The sequence below is a fragment of the Crocodylus porosus genome, unplaced genomic scaffold (genome assembly GCF_001723895.1).
Source record: "Crocodylus porosus isolate Cpor-Errol unplaced genomic scaffold, CroPor_comp1, whole genome shotgun sequence".
In the NCBI taxonomy this organism is placed as follows: domain Eukaryota; kingdom Metazoa; phylum Chordata; order Crocodylia; family Crocodylidae; genus Crocodylus; species Crocodylus porosus.
This window is the reverse complement of record NW_017728947.1, coordinates 64,031,118-64,049,885: the sequence shown is the minus strand read 5'-3', so window position 1 is coordinate 64,049,885 and position 18,768 is coordinate 64,031,118.

Below are 18,768 nucleotides of genomic sequence, written 5' to 3'. Positions count from 1 at the left end.
TAGCCTAATAACACTGCACAATAGGCTATTAGCATGGTTTTGCCATGACACTCTACTGCACAGTGTTATTAGGCTAATGCTCAGTAAATGGCTTTTGTAGACATGCCGAGTGTATATTGGAAAAATAATTTATAGAACAATTATTGGATCTATCAATTACATTTCAATTAAGCTGTGTTCAAAAAGCTTGTGTTTTCTATTTCATTTGTGTTCTGAGTCTACTCAACTAAACTTTCTGAAAACATTTTGGGGGGTTTTTGCCAGAAAACACCTGGTATTAGTGGTTTGGAAATAAAAAGAAAAGAATTCTTATAGTGGCACAAACTAATGTAAAGCAGGCTTTATCAATGCACAGCAAGGCTAGGAGAAGAAAATATGACTGTATTGCAAGAAGATTTTAATTTACTAGCATTTGTTGTTTTTACTTGCTAAAATTCACTTTGTCAAGAATGCTAAAAAATCTTGCCTAGTAATAATACAAAGCTGGAATAGGTGGATACGTGAACTAAGGGAAAAGGTGGAAAGTGAATCTAGTGATGAAAAGTTAAGTGATTCAGATGAGGACTAGTCACTAGACTTGATATTTCCAGTATGTGAATGTTGTTATTGTTATAATTATTATTATATTCAGTTTACATTGGGTTTTAAAAGTCTAATGTCTAGATGGATAGTGGGGGAATATAGTATACATCTGCCTTTAATATCTCAATTTCTTGTAAAATAATCTTGTCTAATTTAAGTACTAACTGATTGCTGTAAAATCAGCTTTCAATTGATCATTTATTTAAATGTTGTAACATGGAAAATAATGTGTTTTACTTATTGTAATATCAATAGGTGCTTATTTTTGTTGTCTTTACTTCTGAATAATATAGTAATATATAAAAATCAGTGTTGATTTATCTGTTTATTGAATTTTTCTATTTAAAATTTATGCTATGGAGAGTACAGAATTTGTACAACTTGCCAACAGGTTAATGACATTATGCTTAAATCATGCGCTTTTCATATTGGACTATTTTTTGCTTTAGTCATTTGTTTTAGAAACATAATTTTGTTTTTATTTTATTTTATATATTTAATTCTTATATGCCTAAATTTAGTTCTTTAGTAGTATTAGCCTTCCTAAAAGCTATTTTTTAAGACATGGGAACAAACTTATTCATATTTTTATTATACATTATTATCTTGACATCAGAAATGTTGTTGTCTACTTTTCATTATCAGTTTAATATTGCTACAGTCTCTAAAATATAAGCAATATTTTGAAAATGCTTGGAGTTGCCCTCTATTCTAAAAATTACTTTTTCATGTGAAGCTGGCATTGTTTTGACTGTAATAAAGTCTGTCAAAAAAAAATGTGTTGTGCTTCCCTCTCCAATGTGTAAGAATAAGTTCCTTATGAATCAGCACACAGAGTTGTTCCTATTGTATCTGTTTCAGTTGTTCCTATTACCCTATTTCTAACCCTTTGGTCATGTCCAGACGAGCAGAGGTGTACAGTTTGTGGTGCCACAAACCTCTTTGTGGTATCACAAAGTACACGGGTAAAATGTTAAAGAGGTGCCCTGCAGCATGGAGACTAAATTTGCTACTGGGATCTCCTGGTAGCAAAAAGACTCCCCCTGCACCTCCCCCACAAAAAAACCCCCGAAAAACCACAGCAGGGAAAAAAAATGCAGCACAGAGCGCATTACAGTGATGTGCACTGGAACAAACAGAGGCATGTGGTCTTCCAGTGAGACACTCTGGCTGCCAGCCAGATCATCTCTATGCTCCATTTGTGCCCCGACTGCTCCAGGATGCTAGGAACTGGGAAAAGGCACTTTGCCCACAGTGGGACAATTTAGAGAGTTGTTTCAATGAGCAGAATCATGGGCTGAGGCACAAAGTAGCAGCTCAGATTTGTGCCACTTGTATTTGAGCTGCTGCAAGTGCACACCTCTGCGTATCTGAACACGGCCTTTGACTGCAAGGAAATTTGAATAAGTGCATCAATTCCAGTGTTGTATGTATTTGGACCAAACTACTCAGGTCAGGAATAGTGCAGAAGATTCCATGGTAAGAGATCAAAATTTGAGTAGCCAGCCAGAGTATCATTGTTGAAAGTGGCATTTGCGAGTGGCTCTAGGTCAGGGGTTGTCAAACAGATGTATGCATACCCCTGGGGGTACTTTGACAGGTCCCAGGGGGTACTTGGGACCTTGTTTTTCCTGAGCTTGGCACCAGCTGGAGCATGCCCAAGAAGAAGTCCCCAAGAAGCAGAGGCAGGCCACCCTGGACCAGTGGAGGAAAAGGGGAGACAAAGGGGAGCACATTCCCAAGGTGAGCAAGGTCACCCAGAGTGTTGGTAACATGCTTGCTCTGGATGGCCAGCCCTTCTCCTTTGTTGAGCATCCAGGGTTCATGCAGCTCAGGGCTCTGGTGCACACTTGTTGTTTGGTCTCTCCTACATATTTCTCATGAGGGCATTTGGTGTACTGGATGAGATATATAATGTTCTCAAGGTGCAGCTGTAAGATCCAGGAATGGTGATGATTCTGTTGTGGGGTGTAGTAATTGTGGGGGTAATGGAGATATGTTGGCGGGTTTTGCATTTCTTGTCATGACATGGGCTGGATCCATTCACTGTGTTTTGGGCTGTAGGAAATTTGCTTCTGGTGATGAGGTTAGCAAGGTTCAGTGCTTGTTTGAATTTACAAAACACTTTTCATAGACAAGTCTATGAACTTCACTTCATCAACCTCCTAGATACAAAAACTCATGGACTCAATATAAACATTGGATTTGTGACACACTATACACATGACATCTGACTCCCCAGGTACTTCTCCACTTTTACCTGAATAGTAAATGAATAGTAAAGAAGCCAGAGGTTGGTATGCATGCAAGAAAGCAGTCAGTGAAAAATTAAATTGAGGCATCAGGAGGTGAGAGACAGGCTGGGAGGAGGGGTAGCAGGTAAACATGGAGAGGTACCTGGGGAGTCAGATGTCAGGTAGGTTATAGTGTGCCATAAATACAATGTCTATACTGAGTCCATAAGGTTCTGTATCTGGAGGATGAAGTGAAGTATGTTGTTTCAATGTGCTTCCCCCAGAGCACTGTGACTGAAAGGGAACTCAGGGAAAGATTATAGTCACTGGCCAGCTACAGATGTCAGTCTTTCCTCCCCTGCTCCCCCTACCTCTTCTCAGTTTCTGTTTCACTGCAAGACTGCCTTCCAAATCATCGAATCTCTGAGTCTTTTTCCAATCTGTTCTGAATCGATTTGAATGCTTTGAAATGATTCAGAGGTTTTTATGGGTCTCCTGATTCAACTTGGATTCAATGATTCAGCCTCCAAACTGGGTCAAACCACCTCTGAATTGAATCAGCAACCAGAGTTTCATACACCCCTACTGCACAGTCATTTAGTATTTGGTTTGGCAAGTACTAAATGACTGCACAGTAGCCATCAGTAATGCGCTGTCCCGATGGTGCATGGGTCATTTTTGACCCTTATTGCTACTTCATAGTAGTGGCAGCATCATGGCTAGTGCCTGCTGATGCTACATCACCGTAGAAATAAGCTATGTCTCCATATAATGTCACTACAGCAATATAGTGTCTCATGTAGACATGCCCAGTATACTGCATACATGGAAAAAATTGCAAGGAATTATTTAGTATATAAACATTCCAAAAAGATTGGTTTGAAATTTTAAATTAGCAAGAGATGCAACAAAGTAGACAGAGAAGAAAGGATTAAATAAGAAAAATACCCTTTAACCCGTACAACTTAAGGAAAATAATAGCATATGTGGGGAAGAGCTTTAAATTGCCCAAAGCAACTACAGAAGGAAATATTGTTTTGTAATGGTCCAAAATAATTAAAGAAGGTACAGAGAGACCTTGTAATGATTCAAAGTTATTGAGGAAAACCCCCCAAAAATATTAAAATTTTGAAAATACTCTAAAGCAAAGTTGTACTGATAATTTGGAGAAATTAAATACGAATCACCAAAGCAAGGCAGGCAGTAAGCCTGATTTTTCTCTTATACAAGTGTAAATCTGGAGTATGTTCACTGAGGTGAATAGAATGACAGCATTGCATAAATGGAGCAGAAGACATCAGAATCACTCAGAGATTTTAAAACATTTCTAAAGTGAGCAATTCAAGTGTGGGTGGAGGAGTGGTAGTTAAAAAGTGGCAGAGAGATGCTGATGAAATGTGTGTGCGTGCACTTGAAACTGCTGAAGCTGAATGAATAATTTGAAAAGTTTCTCACATATGCTTTATTCTAAACTTTCATGATATTACATGTGAAATTGCATTAACTGTACTTTGGAACCTCTCTACATTGTGGAACAGACAAGTCAAGAGAAGAGAGTTTCCATTAATATAGGAAGCTATATACAGAGTAAAGGAACTGCTTTCTGTGTCCTGTGTCAGATTATTATGTGACCACATCCAGGTAACCATAGCCATGAGGTTGTTCTCCATGCTGCAAGGGAGTAGCCCAAGGTGGGGGGAGGGGTTTAACCTCTGGATATCCAAAGGTCAAGGCAGAAAGGTGGAGCAGCGCACACAGGAGTAGTGTGCACTACTCAAAACTTGATCCTGGCCAGCTGGAGCCACACTCCAGCTGCTGACCAAGCTCTAAGCAGCAGGATCACTGCTGCTGCAGCCCCAGGAGGCTCCCAGGACCCCGGGTAAAGCCCAATGCTGGTCCCAGCCTCCCCCACTGCACCTGGGGTAAACTGCAATGCTCCAGATGGAGTATGACTAAGGCGTTCCCTGGGGACAGCTAGCCGTAGCACAAGGTGTGCTGCAGCTAGTTGTCCCTGGGAAATCATATGTCCATGCACATGTGGATGCAGCTTTTGTGTCAGTTCAAGATAGCTGTTACATAATAAGATGTTTCATCACTTCTTTTGGTTTTTTATTGATAGATTTAATATGTGTTTTGGGGTATTTTGGTTTTCTTCTGAAACTATAGTAATACATAAGTTTGTTCTACATGTGTTTAGAAATGTAATATCCAGCAGTGTGATTCCTGCCAATGCCAGGAAACTGACAGGGTTATGGAGAATATTTTGACTCACAGTTGACCCAAGACAATCTGTTGGGAAAAACCCTGATGAGACATCTGTGGAATATTCTGTGGTGAAACCATCATGGAGTATAGATTTATCCAAGACAATTTAGCATAGAGCTGTTAAATTGTACATTGAAACCCGAAGGTTTCATAGGTATAATTCTCTTAAAGTGTACAGGATTGCAAAATTTGAGGGCAATGTTTTAATGTCATATTAATATAGTTCTTAGCTGAGTAGAATAATTTCAGATTCTCAAAGTTAATTTCATTCCAACAAATTAGCTGCTTTTTCCTGTTTTTTTTTAATTTCTTATCTTTTTTTCAGTGTTCTCAGATTATAATTATTTCAGGCACTCATTAGCTGCACCTTGAAAAATGTTATTCTGTCCACCTCCACAAGTAGTGAGTAACTCAAGGACAACTGGAGGCTGCTGAATTTGTTTAAATACTTCTTTCAGCTGAATGACTAAGTGGAATTTTGATCAATGAGAATACATGATGTAAACAGCTCAACTATTGGTGTGCCTTTTTTTCCTGTGCTTTTGTATACACTTTTAAGTTTCTTTGGATGTGCAATATATTAAGATTAACTGCTAATCTGAAATTTTAAGACAAAATGACAGAGATATTTTCTTGAAGGGGTGAAATATTATGGAAATTTCCCCATTTGGAGGCTAGCAAACCAGGCACAGAGGTTCTCTAAAACTGTGGCAACTGCAGGATCCACAAGGGAATTCGGGGGAATTCAGGGAATCTTCAAGGAAAAGAAAATGCTTCGGCTCTCATTTCTAATAGCAACAGCAGAATCACTATGTTATAGCTAGAGCAACACAGTTTCCTTGGAGGCAACTCTCCTATGTATTCTAAGCCTTGTTGCCCTGTGGGGTCAGGCCAACCCTCAGGATCTCAATATTGTGCTGTTAGACAGGAAGGCATAGTATACAATTGCACATGCACACACTCAAAAATAAATTAGGTGCATACACACACTCTAGGTGCATGCACCCCCACCAGGCATGTGCGCACACACTACTAATCCAGTCATATCCAAAATTATCAGCCTAGGGAAGTGCATGCCTATCACCAATTCAAGCACCTACACACACTCTACAGACAAAAAGAAATTACACCAGAATTAATTACCAATATCTGTAGACCTAATACACATATCATTAATTTGTATATCATGCACACAGTGACATACATGTATATCAGTTCACATACATACCAGTCACCTACACATGCACACAGGTGAGTTCCTAATTTGTGGTATGTATGTATGTATGTGCTTGGTGTACTTGGGATACCTGGGGGAAGGTTAAGAGAGAGTGAAAGTGTAGGGGGGTAAATGTTGCTGGGACCAGGATTAGAACCAGTAGACTTAGAGAGAGCTGGGCTAGGGAGCTGAGGCTTGGGGTTACTTCAGGTTACTGCTGGTGGAGACTGAGATGAGAGTTGTCAGTGCTAGGATTAGAACCAACAGACTGGAGGAAAGTTGGGGTAACTTAAGATTAATTTATGTTAATTGAAAGCAGAAAGCTGGCAGAGCAAAGGAGTGATGCCAGGGAGAAGCCTGGAAGCTAGAGCTGGAGCAAAGAGACTATAGGGGAGCTGAGCAGTATGTTGGGGGAGGAAAACTGGGAGTAGGGCTGAGAGATTGCAGAGAGCAACAAGGCTGACAGCTTGCAGAAAAGGGGCAAAGAGGAGGCAAAAAGTGGCGGGAGTGGGGCTAACAGATTGCAGAAAGCAACAGGGCTAAGAGGAGGCAAAAAGTGGCAGGAGCATGGCTAAGAGCTTGCAAAAAAAGTGACAGAGAAACTGAGAGGTGGCAAAAAAGGGGAGACAGAATTGAGCGATCAGGAAAATTGGAGGGGTGGGAGAGAGGACTGGAGCCCAGAGAGAGAGACAAAGACAGGAATTTTAGATAGGGAAGGGACCGGGGTTCAGTAAAACATGACCCAACTCGGGTTTACAAATGATAGTGGTTTTATTGAACAGGGGAAATGGTGACATGATATTTTACTGGTTGCTTTGCACATGCACACACAGAGGCAATGGCAGCAGGGGTTAAAGAAGCTTGGTGCAGGGGCTGAAGTCCGGGAGGAGAGAGAAAGAGTCCAAATTGGAGGAGGAAATATGCAGGTGATATCTACCTTTCCCAGGCTGAAAGTGGGCCTTGATGGTCAGTCAAGGTCTCCTTCAGCTTGGTGTTGTCCAGAGGGGGTTGCTGGCAGGGCCTCTGGGGTGGATAGGCAGTGTGATGGGGAGCTGGTCTGGTCCAGATGGAAATGACATTCCCAAGGAGTTAGTCTTCACTACCCCTTTTTATGGGGCAAACTATCTCTGATCTCCTATGAGGAGGGCCCGTCCAGGCAAGGTCAGTCCTGTTCCAGAGGGTTCCAAGTGTTCTTACTGAGCATGTGCAGCCTAGCACAATGGTGGGTTGCCTCATCTTTTGTTTCTTGAATGCTGAGGGTGGTTCCAAGGGTTGGGTCATTGGTCCAGGTATTGGTGTTGATGGCTTGGTCATTCAGAAGGAGCTATTTTTAGACCTACTGCCATTGTCTCTCAAGCACCCTCATTCATCCCCATTCATTCAGGAACAAGTTACACAGGACAAGTAATGTGAGTCATAGGTTACACAACTGGGAATGGTGATAAGATGGAGGCTTGACATTACAAGATGGAAACTTGACATGACTTACACTAACTTACATATATATAGGCCTAAAATAGTAATCACACAATATAAAAGCAATACAAACATAATAATTATCACTTATAAAACAGTGGGTATCTATAGCAAAATAGCAGGGCATTTATTTGCAAAGAGGGGAGAGAAAAATAAAACTTACTATCTAAAATAAAATGTTAAAGCTTATCCTATATCTTAGCTTACTTATAATTATCTATAGGGAATACAGAGGGAGAGGAAAAGTCAGAAATAGTTGGGGAAGGGAAGGGAATGCATATCTATATATGTCTATACCTATATCTATATCTATGAAAGAGAAAAGAAAAAAAAAAAGAACCTGGGGGGGTTTTGTTACAGCCTGGCAATTGCTTCTTAAACCATTGGTTTCTTGAAGAAGGAGGGCAGCAGCATGCATAAATTGTGTTGGTCGGGCCAGAAATACCTGGGGATATGTAAATACCAACAAAGGTTGGGGATAAGATATATACCATATTCTAGTACAGTAAGATACTACAACATAGAAAATTAAGGTTGGAAGGGACCTCAAGACGTCATCTAATCCAACCCCCTGCTCAAAACAGGAGCATCCCCAGCTAGATCATTCCAGCCAACATGAGGTGTCTTAGTATGTGATAGACAACCTAGCGTGTGTGTGTGTGTGCAGTCCTCTGACTTATGACATAATTGATTCCTAAAAACTGCATCTTAAATCGAAATGTTGTAACTGAACCATTTTTCCCATGGGAAACAATGTTATAAATGGGGATTGGTTCCTGAACCAAGGTCCGATACCCTATCTTCATCAAAAATAACTCAGAATTTTGTACTCAATCAATTATAAATTAATAATATAGCTACATTAATGTATTTATATTATAAATAGCTATCTTATTGATTTGGAAGAACTTCTTTCAGGTGACTTTGCTGGACTTTTTGAAAGGATCTTGGCTGGAGTCTTAACAGGAGTCTTGTCTGCAGGTTTTTTTGGAGTCTTGTCTGCTTTCTTAAAGAAAGTGTCAAAGGAAGTTTGCACAAATATTCTCCTGGGAGATGGGTGATGCAGCGAACTTGTTTGCTGAGGTGGCATTGTGTCAGATCGAGCATTGTAAAGTCAAAACTGACATCAGAAAGTTGAACCAGGGTGTCAATTTATAAACGTTGTGAGTGTGAAATGTAATGTGAAACGTTGTAAGTCGAGGACTGCTTGTATATAATTTCCTTTATGGAATTCTCCCATGGATAGGATCCCAGCAGGATGCTTATCTTGCTGGGATCCTATGACCCCAGGACTTCCTGCCCTTTGGTCAGGGGGCTGGACTCGATGATCTCCCGAGGTCCCTTCCAGCCCTGATGTCTATGAAATCTATGAAATTTAACTGGGGGGCAAAGAGCCTCTTTTCTCTTCCACTTGTAGGGATTTATTTCTGCTGAGTTTAGCTCCATTCTTCATATCTAGCACATTTTAAATGATACTTTCTCCTCCTTGCAACTCTATACTTGAATTTTTAAAAAATGGGTAATTTCAATTGAGATGCTTTCTGTACCCTTGTGGAAATGATATAAAACAGCCTTTTGGCTATTCATAAGGCCAGACAATGGGATTAAAGTCTTTTTTTCTCATGCTTATACTGGGTAGTATAGAAAGATAAATGTGAACCCCAACATTATAAAATTATAATTAAATACAATCTCATTCTTTTTTCCTCCCAGTTTTTGCCAAAGGGGTAAAATGTTAGCTTATAGTAAGGAAAACACCAGAAGGAAAAGATGTTTTTGTTTTGCAATTTGTTCACATAGTAGAGTTTATAAATATAATCAATACACACAAATCCTTCTTAGTAGGTATAGTCTATGGACTCTCTTGTAGTTCATCAAGCTGTTGTAGTAGTAAAGTTTTATGTTGCTCATAAATTCAGCAGCAAGGTAGTGTAATTACACTTCAAGGAAGGTATTAAATGTAAAAATAGCATACAAATAAATAACAAATAGTGAAGTTCTATATTGTCTGCAATATATTTTACTTCATTCTGACTTCTCATCTCAGATTTAAGAGATTGCTCTATATAAAATTTCTTCTGCTCTTCACAGAAAAGACTTGCCGTTATAAAGCCATGGAGAGCTGTTTATGGGGGAAGCAGACAGAAAAGAGATGGTCAAAGGCAGTATGGGTTTTGTTTTACTTATTAAAATGTTCAAAGAGTTTATTTTTAGGAGACAAGCTTAGTTCCATTTTTGTGTGCTTTGGTCCATTTCATCACTCTTCAAACCTTGGGGGCATAGGGTCTAAAACCCAGCACCATGAAAGCCTCAGGTTTAACTACTTAAGGTGGAATTACTCATTATTATGCCTATAATTATGCTAAAATTTTCTACAATTTCAATCAAGACTCCAAAGTGTTAGGTCTGACATAAAAAGTCGTTCTTCATTAGAAGAATTTATAATCTGGTCATGTCTGATGCTGGCTCCACTGTCCCGTGTCAGCAAGAAGGAGCAGAAAACATAATGCACAATGGTCTATGATTCTAACATGTCTAACATAATTTCTCTTTTCCTAAGGAAAGCATCATGACTCTAGCCTTAAGCAAAGGTGTGCATAAAAAGAAATTTGTGCTTTTATGTTTTGTCTTATCTGTAATGTTTGGTTATGACCCACTTATTATTTCTACAAATAAGGAAAGAAGCATAAGGGCAAAAAGTATGCTGAAGGCTGAAATTGATAAAGATGGTATAATTATATCATAAGTAGCGATGAGGTTTATTCCATCTTCCATCTATTGAAGAAAAGGAAGAACATTTTTTGTCCTAGACTTGCTACCCTAGTCAGGAAGGCTTTAAACTGGGATTGTTGAGAACAGGTGTGCTGGTAAATATAAACCATGGCATCCTGAATATGGGTCTGAAAAATGGGGAAAGCAGGTAGGTCATGGGTAATCACAATAGTGTCATGGGAGGAACAAGAAGATGTATTTGTGGCCAATGTGCCTAACATCTTCAATGTCTCCATGCTAATGTGAGAAATACAGGAAATAAATAGGAGGAAGTGGAAGTCTTGATACTCAGTCTATTAAAATAATCATTTTGACTAACAGAGACCTGGGAAGATAATTCCTGTGACTGGAATATTGGTATTAAAGGGTACAGTTTATTCACAAAGTGTGGGCAAAAAAAAGACATAGAGGGTGTTGCTTGAATATCAAGGTTGTGTATTATTACTCGTGTTCAGAATGTACTGTATTTACCCAAATCCAAAACTACTTCAAATTTAAGACAGCACGCACCCCCACAATAATTAGATGCTAGACATAAAGAAATATAAATTAATTAGCATGTTCAATGTCTAGCAATTATTGAAGAGTCATCTTAAATTCCGCCCCCCCCCCCATCCCAATATTGCAGCAGGAAAGCAGTGGCAGGGGGGCAAGTGGCATGGGAGGCAGGCAGTCTGACCCCCTGCCTCTTCTCTCTCTCTCATATCTTAGACTCCCTGTACCTGTGCCTCTAGATGCCTGCATCCCCCACCAATTACCCACTGTGCCTAACTCCTTGCCACTTGCCCCTGACTGCCCTGATAGCCTCCCCTCCCCCTACTTGACTTCCTGCTTCTCCCCCCCCATGGTCTGCTTTCCTTTCTGCTGCCATTTCCAATGGATCTGGGTGCAGGGGGAGCCCCAGAGTCACTTCTGATAGGCTCCTACCCTGCACTGCAGGAAGCAGCTATGAAGAGAGTCCATCCTGGCCAGAGGTAGCATCAGTGGCCTGTGGGTGCCTCCTTCCAGCATCCCTGGCCAGCAAGGGAGATGGAGTGGGGATGGGAGGCAGAGATGGGCAAGGAGCAGATCCTGGAAGGAGGAACCTGTACATCACTGATGCTGTTCCTGGATGAGCCAGGCTCCTTGCACAGATGCTTCTCATAGCTCCCAGCAAGTGAACAGGGACAGCAACCAGGGCAGTTTGCAGTGTTTTACTGGGAGAAAGAGGAGGAAGGGAAGAAGAAGATGAAGAGGAACCAGCCAGCATGCTCTAGATCCTGCTCTGGGAAGGTAGGTGAGCCAGGGCTATCTGTCCCTACTTAAGCCCCTTGTTTAACTAGCATCTAGAGCAGGAGTGGGCAGAACAAAATGAAGAGCAAGTCCTGCACTTAGGATGGAACAATCCCATGCACAAGTACAGGCAGTGGACCAACTGGCTAAGCAGCAGCTCTGCAAAAAAGGGCCTATGGGTTAGAGTGGACAATAAGCCAGGCATGAGACAACAGTGTGCCCTTGTTACGAAGAAGGCTAACATCATACCAGGCTGCATGAGTAGAAGTGTTCCCAACAGATTGATGGAAGTGATTCATTGCCTCTCTTCAGCACTGGTGAGGCCATATCTGGAGCACTGTGTCCGGGTTTGGGCCCCTGTTAACAGGTGACCCAGATCCTGTTACTTGGGGGTAAGGGAAGGGGAGGAGAGGGAACTGTTGCAAGGATCCAGTAGGCTCCTTCCCCTTTAAGAATAAACAGTAGGCTCAGCAAGCTGTGTGGGGCCAAAACTGCAAGAGTGCAGGCTGGCCACTGATCAACAGGGAAAACCCTATGCAGGGCTGGGGAAGTTGCATGCACAAAAAGGGGGTTTGGCCTCCAGCCATATAAACTGAGGGCCTGAACTCCAGTAGGCAGTCAGGCCCTGCATGCTGATAGGTGAGGAGCTCCTGATGAAGATACCTGCAGCAGATGAACTAACAGGCAGGCACCCTTGTGTTGACTAGAAGGAGCTAAGGGGACCTGTTGGCCTAAGTGAGGCATCAACCCAGAGCTGGGTAGGTCTTGTGCTGGGGAACAGTGGCTCTTAATTTGTGTTGGGATTTAAGCTTGAAACTGGAGGATGAGGTTGTGGCTACAGAGACCACAGAGGGGTGCCTGGTAGGGCACTCATCAATCAATCTGGCTCAGAGTCATGGACCAGAGGGTTAAGGGCTGGAAAGACAAGCAGCCCAGCTTGGGGTCAAGGACTAGAGGGCTCTAAGCAAGAAACATGGGGGCCAAGAGCCCAAAGCAAGACACATCAGGGCCAGGAGCCCAGAGCAAGAGACACAAGGGCCAGGAGTCCAGAGACATGTCGAATTGACAGGGCTGACACCAAAAGAGCTGGGCCCAAATCAGTGGGCCAGGGCTGGCAGTCTTAAGCCAGAGGAAAGTCTAGAGGGCTGAGGCCTCTACCATGGACAGAATGGTGTACAGAGTAACATCTGAAAAGCATGGGTGTGGCTGTAGGGGTGTAAAGAGGCCATGAATTAGCTCTTAAGGCAAGTAGGACCTAAGAGAGTGAGGGATGAGAGAGACAGGTCACCAACCATAGGTTCACTAGCCTCTGAGGGTGTCCTTCTCCCATCAAATTTTGCAAGATGTGATAGGCAAGAAACCAGGGTGGGACCCTGAGAAGTGAGGGCAAGAGCCAGGCACAGTTGAGGTGACCAGTAGGAGGCATCACAGCAACCCCTGGCACCTCACCTGTTACAGCTCTCTGGTACAGAAAGGAGATGGATAACTTGAAGAGAGCCCAGAAAAGGGTAATGAAAATGATTAGGGGACTGGGGCTTATGACTTATGAGGACAGGCTGTGGGAGCTGGGTGTATTTATTTTGGAGAGGAGAAGACTGAGCGGGGCTTTAATAGCAGCCTTCAACTACCTGAAGGGTGGTTACAAAGAGGATGGAGTTAGACTATTTTCAGTGGTGGCAGATGACAGAACAAGGAGCAATGGCCTCAAATTACAGCAAAGGAAGTTTAGTTAAATATTAGGAAATTCTCTCTCACCAGGAGGATGGTGAAGCACTGGAACAAATTACCCAGAGTGGCTGTGGAATCCCCATCTGTAGTTGGGGATGGTTGATATAGATGATATAGTTTGGGGTGGTCCTGCTTTGAGCAGGGGGGTGGACTTGATTTCCTAAGGTCTCTTCAAACTCTAACTCTTTATGTTTCTATGCACAGACACTGGACAGGTATATCTGCTGCAAAAACCTATGATCTAATTAGGCATGCCTTCTAATCGGTATCAAGGCAGCATGGCTGTACCTACCTGCTCTTGATTCTTCAACTGGTGCCTATATGCAGCCTCGATTCCAAATAAGCATAGGCTTGAGGGTATATTTAACAGAGCTTGAAGCAACATTATGTTTTGCATTGTTATTCATCTTAAATACACATACATGTCATGGAGTGGAGCTTCTCCCTAGCTCTTCCACTTCCCACAATCAGCTGACTTCTGTGTTAGTCTAAAAAATGTCAACCTTGACATCTTCAGCAAATTAGCAAGTACTTGTTTTTAGGGCTATGCGAAGCTTCAGTCACTGATTTGATTTGGTGGAGATTTGGCCTGATTCAGTGGCTGAATCTCTGAATCCAAATTGAATCAGGAGAGCCATTAATGTCTCTGAATAGAATCAGAACCCTCCAAATCGATTCAGTGAGATCTGGAAAAATTCACCAATTGAGACGGATACAGCTTTAAATGTTTTTTTTTTCTACATACCTCAAGGTACCAGATGGATCATGAATGTTGCAATAGTGAGGCAAATGGAGCCTCCCACAGAAGCATGGGAGAGTCCCCAGCATGCTCAGCATTGGACCCAGAAGTAAACTAAAAGCACTTCCAGTCCACTTCCTGGTCTGCCAGGGAGCTCCCCAGCTCCCCTGGCTCAGTGACTGGTGTCTCCTGGATCTGGGGAGGCACTTGGGGTCCTCCCACAGCCAATCACTGATCCAGGAGGGCATGGGAGGGTCCCCAGCATGATCGGCAGTGGACCCAGAGGTGGAAGTACTTCCAGTCCACTTCCAGGTCTTCCACTGAGCACATGGTGGGGGCAGGGCAGGGCAGGTCGCGTGCTCCTGTGGAATGCACCATCTGCCCCAGCATTGCAGCATTCATGAGCCATGCCTGGTACCTCAAGGTAAGAAGTAAGACATTTAAAGCTGTGTCTATGACCGAATCGCTGATTCTCCAAAACAGCGTCTGAACTTCAGATTCAGATTCAGCTGAATCAACTTGGAGACAGTGATCTGAATCAACAAATCCAATCATTATCCCTGACTCGGGCTGAATCCAGATCCGGATCAAGTATGGCCCATTGTACACACCCCTACTTGTTTTGTATTGGTTCCACACTCCCTTCTATTACTTATGTACTTTCCGTCACATTTTACTTTCATTTGATACCTTTTACACCACACTACAGGATGGAGCCCAATATGTCTAGGTTTAGTATTCATGGTAGGCTGTCTCTTTAAGAAATCCTCCAGGCACCATTTCCACTGAAGTTGATGCAGAGCTCTTCCCTGAGGGAGGATGCTGGGTGCAAACTGTGTAATCATTTCAGGATTTGGTTAAACGGCTTAAAGAGGCTAAGAGAGAGAGAGAGAGAGTTTACTCTAGGAGAAAGCTGCTTTTTTCTGCTTGAAATGAGCTTTGGATTTTGGAAAATGAACTTTTTCTTATAAACAATTGCATAATTTCTCTTAGTGAAATGTAAGTAGTTCTAGTACCTGGACAGGCAATTCAGACATTTTTTGCAGCCAATTATAATACACAGTAAATGAATTTTATCCCATTAGGAAAACCGTTTTGAGAAATATATTTTTGGTGATGTCATTAGTTTATACAGGGAAATTCCAAGTGTTTTCCAAATGGAAGAACAGAGAAGAGAGGATCAAAGAAACACATCAACACAAGGATGAGTCTGGTTTATGTAACTGTGGAGGGTATTCTGTTTTCCAGGACCTAGCATATAAGATGTGGGACTGTGATTTACCATGTTTTCTCACAGACAACACACATTTTTCCCCAAAAAGCAGCTTCTGAAAAATGGGGTGATGGAAAGCTGGAAACTGAGGAATGGCTACAGGCCTCCCCATAACAGCTGCCATTGCTCCCTACCTTTCCCCCAAAATGGGTATTACCTGATTTGGGATTTGGCTGAGGGATTTTTCCCCATTCCTTCCTCCAAGAGATGAGGAATGGAGTGGAGGAGGCTGCTCCCCACCTACTCTGGGGAAGAAGTGAAGAGTCTGCAGACAGAGAGGTGTGGAGTAAATATTTCTCCCCATGCCTTCTCCAGATCAGGATCACCTCAGTCTGGGGAAGGCAGGGAGAGCAAGGTAGGGCTCAAGGGGAGCTGTAGGCTGAACAGCTTTACACTTCTTCTCCCAGAAAGATTTCTCAGAAATTTCTGAAAGTATAAATGTATGCCTGTTTATGGCCTCTTTTACTAAGAGGAACGATCTTTTTTTTTCATTTACGCCTTTCAAAAACAAGGTGCATATCTTATTCTAGGGCACAGGGCCAGCCTGTCCTATCCTGTGGAATGTACAGCTGCACGGGGCCCCGCAGCCAAGGGCCATGCCCTGTTTGACCCCTGCCACCTGTGCCATGTTTAGAGGGCAGGGAGGGAGCCCCTTCCAGGCTGAGTGGGGGAGAAGTTCCTGGTCCTACTCCTGTCCCAGCCCCGGCCCCCCAGAACCCAAGCATCCCCAGCATGTGCTGCCACTATCCCTTCGCCCCTGTCCTGCCACCCCACCCACATATGCACCGCCTGGCCCTGACTCTTTTATTTCAGTGGGTTTATACCACAATTAACTGCAAGTTTGATTTTTCAATGGATCAGGGGGCCCCCCAAAATTGCAGCCCAGCCCCAGTGGGGCATGTTGTATGAGAGAAAATATAGTAAATTAATTCTGAAGGGGAAGAGAAAAAAACACTCATTTCCCTTCACCTTGAGAAATGGTCAGATTCTCACTGGATCAGAACAAGGTTGACCATGGTTGGGTACACACTATTGGGTATATACTCAAAGAAGTGTTTCCCTCTCAGGGGTCTCAGATGATCTTAGGGAGAAATCTTGTTCCTAGAGAAAGAGGAGTAAGGCATAATGAAATAATAAAGATTCACAAGTAACTGTTATTGTAAAGAAAATTTAGGGATATTCATCCACTGGGAAAGACATTCTTAATGTATGGCCTCTGCCTGAATACTTACAGAAATCACCTTCTAGGATGAAGGCTGGCTTGACAGATAAAAAGAGTTTTAACCTAAGATATGAGGGGAGAAAGTTGAAAGAGTCTGATGTAATCTTTACTTCTGTTTTTTGTACACAGAAAAGGAAATTCAGGTAAGCAAAGACACAGGAATAAAGAATGAAAGATTATCAGCAGATAAAGCTAAATTAACAAACACAAAAATCACTTGCTTGGCAATAAAAAAAAAATTTGTTACTAACAAAAACAAAAAAAGGTCAAAATACTAAGCAGTTAAGAAAAATATCAGAATATACCCTCCCATTAAGAATAAATACATAAAAACTTGTGTGTCACCACAAATCATGGTTTTAAAATTCTGAAGTCTTATGGTAACCTTATAAAAAGATATTGTTTATTTATTCAGGCCAGGATCAGAAGCATAGGCATGCCACAAAAAGATAATAAAGTATACACTGCAGATACCCCAAGTTTAAAAGTGTTGCCGAAAGAATGATTGTATGAAAAGCTCCTCCATTCCCAGCTGAGAGCTCATTGTTCTCAGCATGATACTTCCTAGGGGCCCAGAAAATCATATAATTCAAGGAAACAATTATTTATGAACTAATTAACATTATTTTTTTTCTTCGAAGAACTGAACCACAGATTTCTATAAATACATAATTCAGAAAATAAATGCTCATAAAAGAATGAAACATCAGTGTCAACCTCAGAGGACGGACTCTGGATTGAATAGTCTCTCAAGGGAGGTTGGATACAGGATCAGGTAATCCAATGGGGAGATATGTTATACTTCTACTCTATTATTAACATGAAGAATTGCATAAAAGCATAGAAAAAAGGCAAGAAAATGGTATTTGAATGCCCTCAAAGATAGTTATTCAAACTGCAACCCAGACTACATAAGCATTGATCCTGAAATACTGCACATACTTAGCTAACAAGCCAGAGATGATGATAATTGAGGACCAGCAGTTCAGCAGATTGCTCCTGACCATTCTGTACCCATAGATACAGCCAAGGTACTGATTAGACTTCATAAAAGACTGTCACTCTCCTTGAATCATTTTAACATAATTATGCTTCTCTAACTGCCATTTTCTATGCATTGCGGCCTAGACAAAGGCAATTTAAGTGCCTTTCCTAAAAAATGTCTTTATACATATTGGACATATACTTGGACATTGTGATCAGAAAGTTTTTCCATGGATAGTGCTTGTTGGAATGCTTTTGGTTTAAATTACAGTCTCTTATTCTCATAACATTCTTTAGTATATATCCAGAGAGAGAGAATATGAATGAGTGTAGCAGTTCAGCCCTTTAGCTTTTTTTTTATAATTGCTCAAAACACACATTCTGAAACTTGGTTTTCACTTTTTTATGTTTTCTTTCCTTTATGGTTCAGGAAAGAATGTGTATCCGTGTGTATTTTTGAGTGTCCTTGTCTTCAAACTGCAGTATTAAGAATAGCAATCAGAATGAACGATTCTAAATGGTATTAACCCAATGGAAATTGCCAAAGGCAATATTAAACCTATAAAATGTTTGCATGAAGCAATATTTACCTCCTTGTTTCATTTTGCAATGTATACTCGCAATTGCTTTTTTTTAGGATGGTATTCACATGCCAGAGGATGTAGAAGCTTGTTTCTCAGAGTCACATTCATGACTTGATAAGAAGCATGCTGTTTCTTAAGATTGGTGTAAGAGGTGATTAGATCAAGAACAGAATCAATGCTTGTCTGTTTTGTGAAGAGCCCAACAGCAGACTAGGTATACTTGAGGACCTGTTGGCTCTGTGGCTGTGAAGGCAGATAAGGGCCACATTGGGGCGGAGGTCTCCGGTTGCCTTAGATATCTTTGCCACCAGGTTCAGGGCTCCCTACTGTCAAGCTTGTGTTGTTGTTGCTTGCTCACTGGCTTCCCCACATTAAAAAATGTCATACGCTGGCCTCTCCCCCCTCTTCCTCTGTGTAAGAT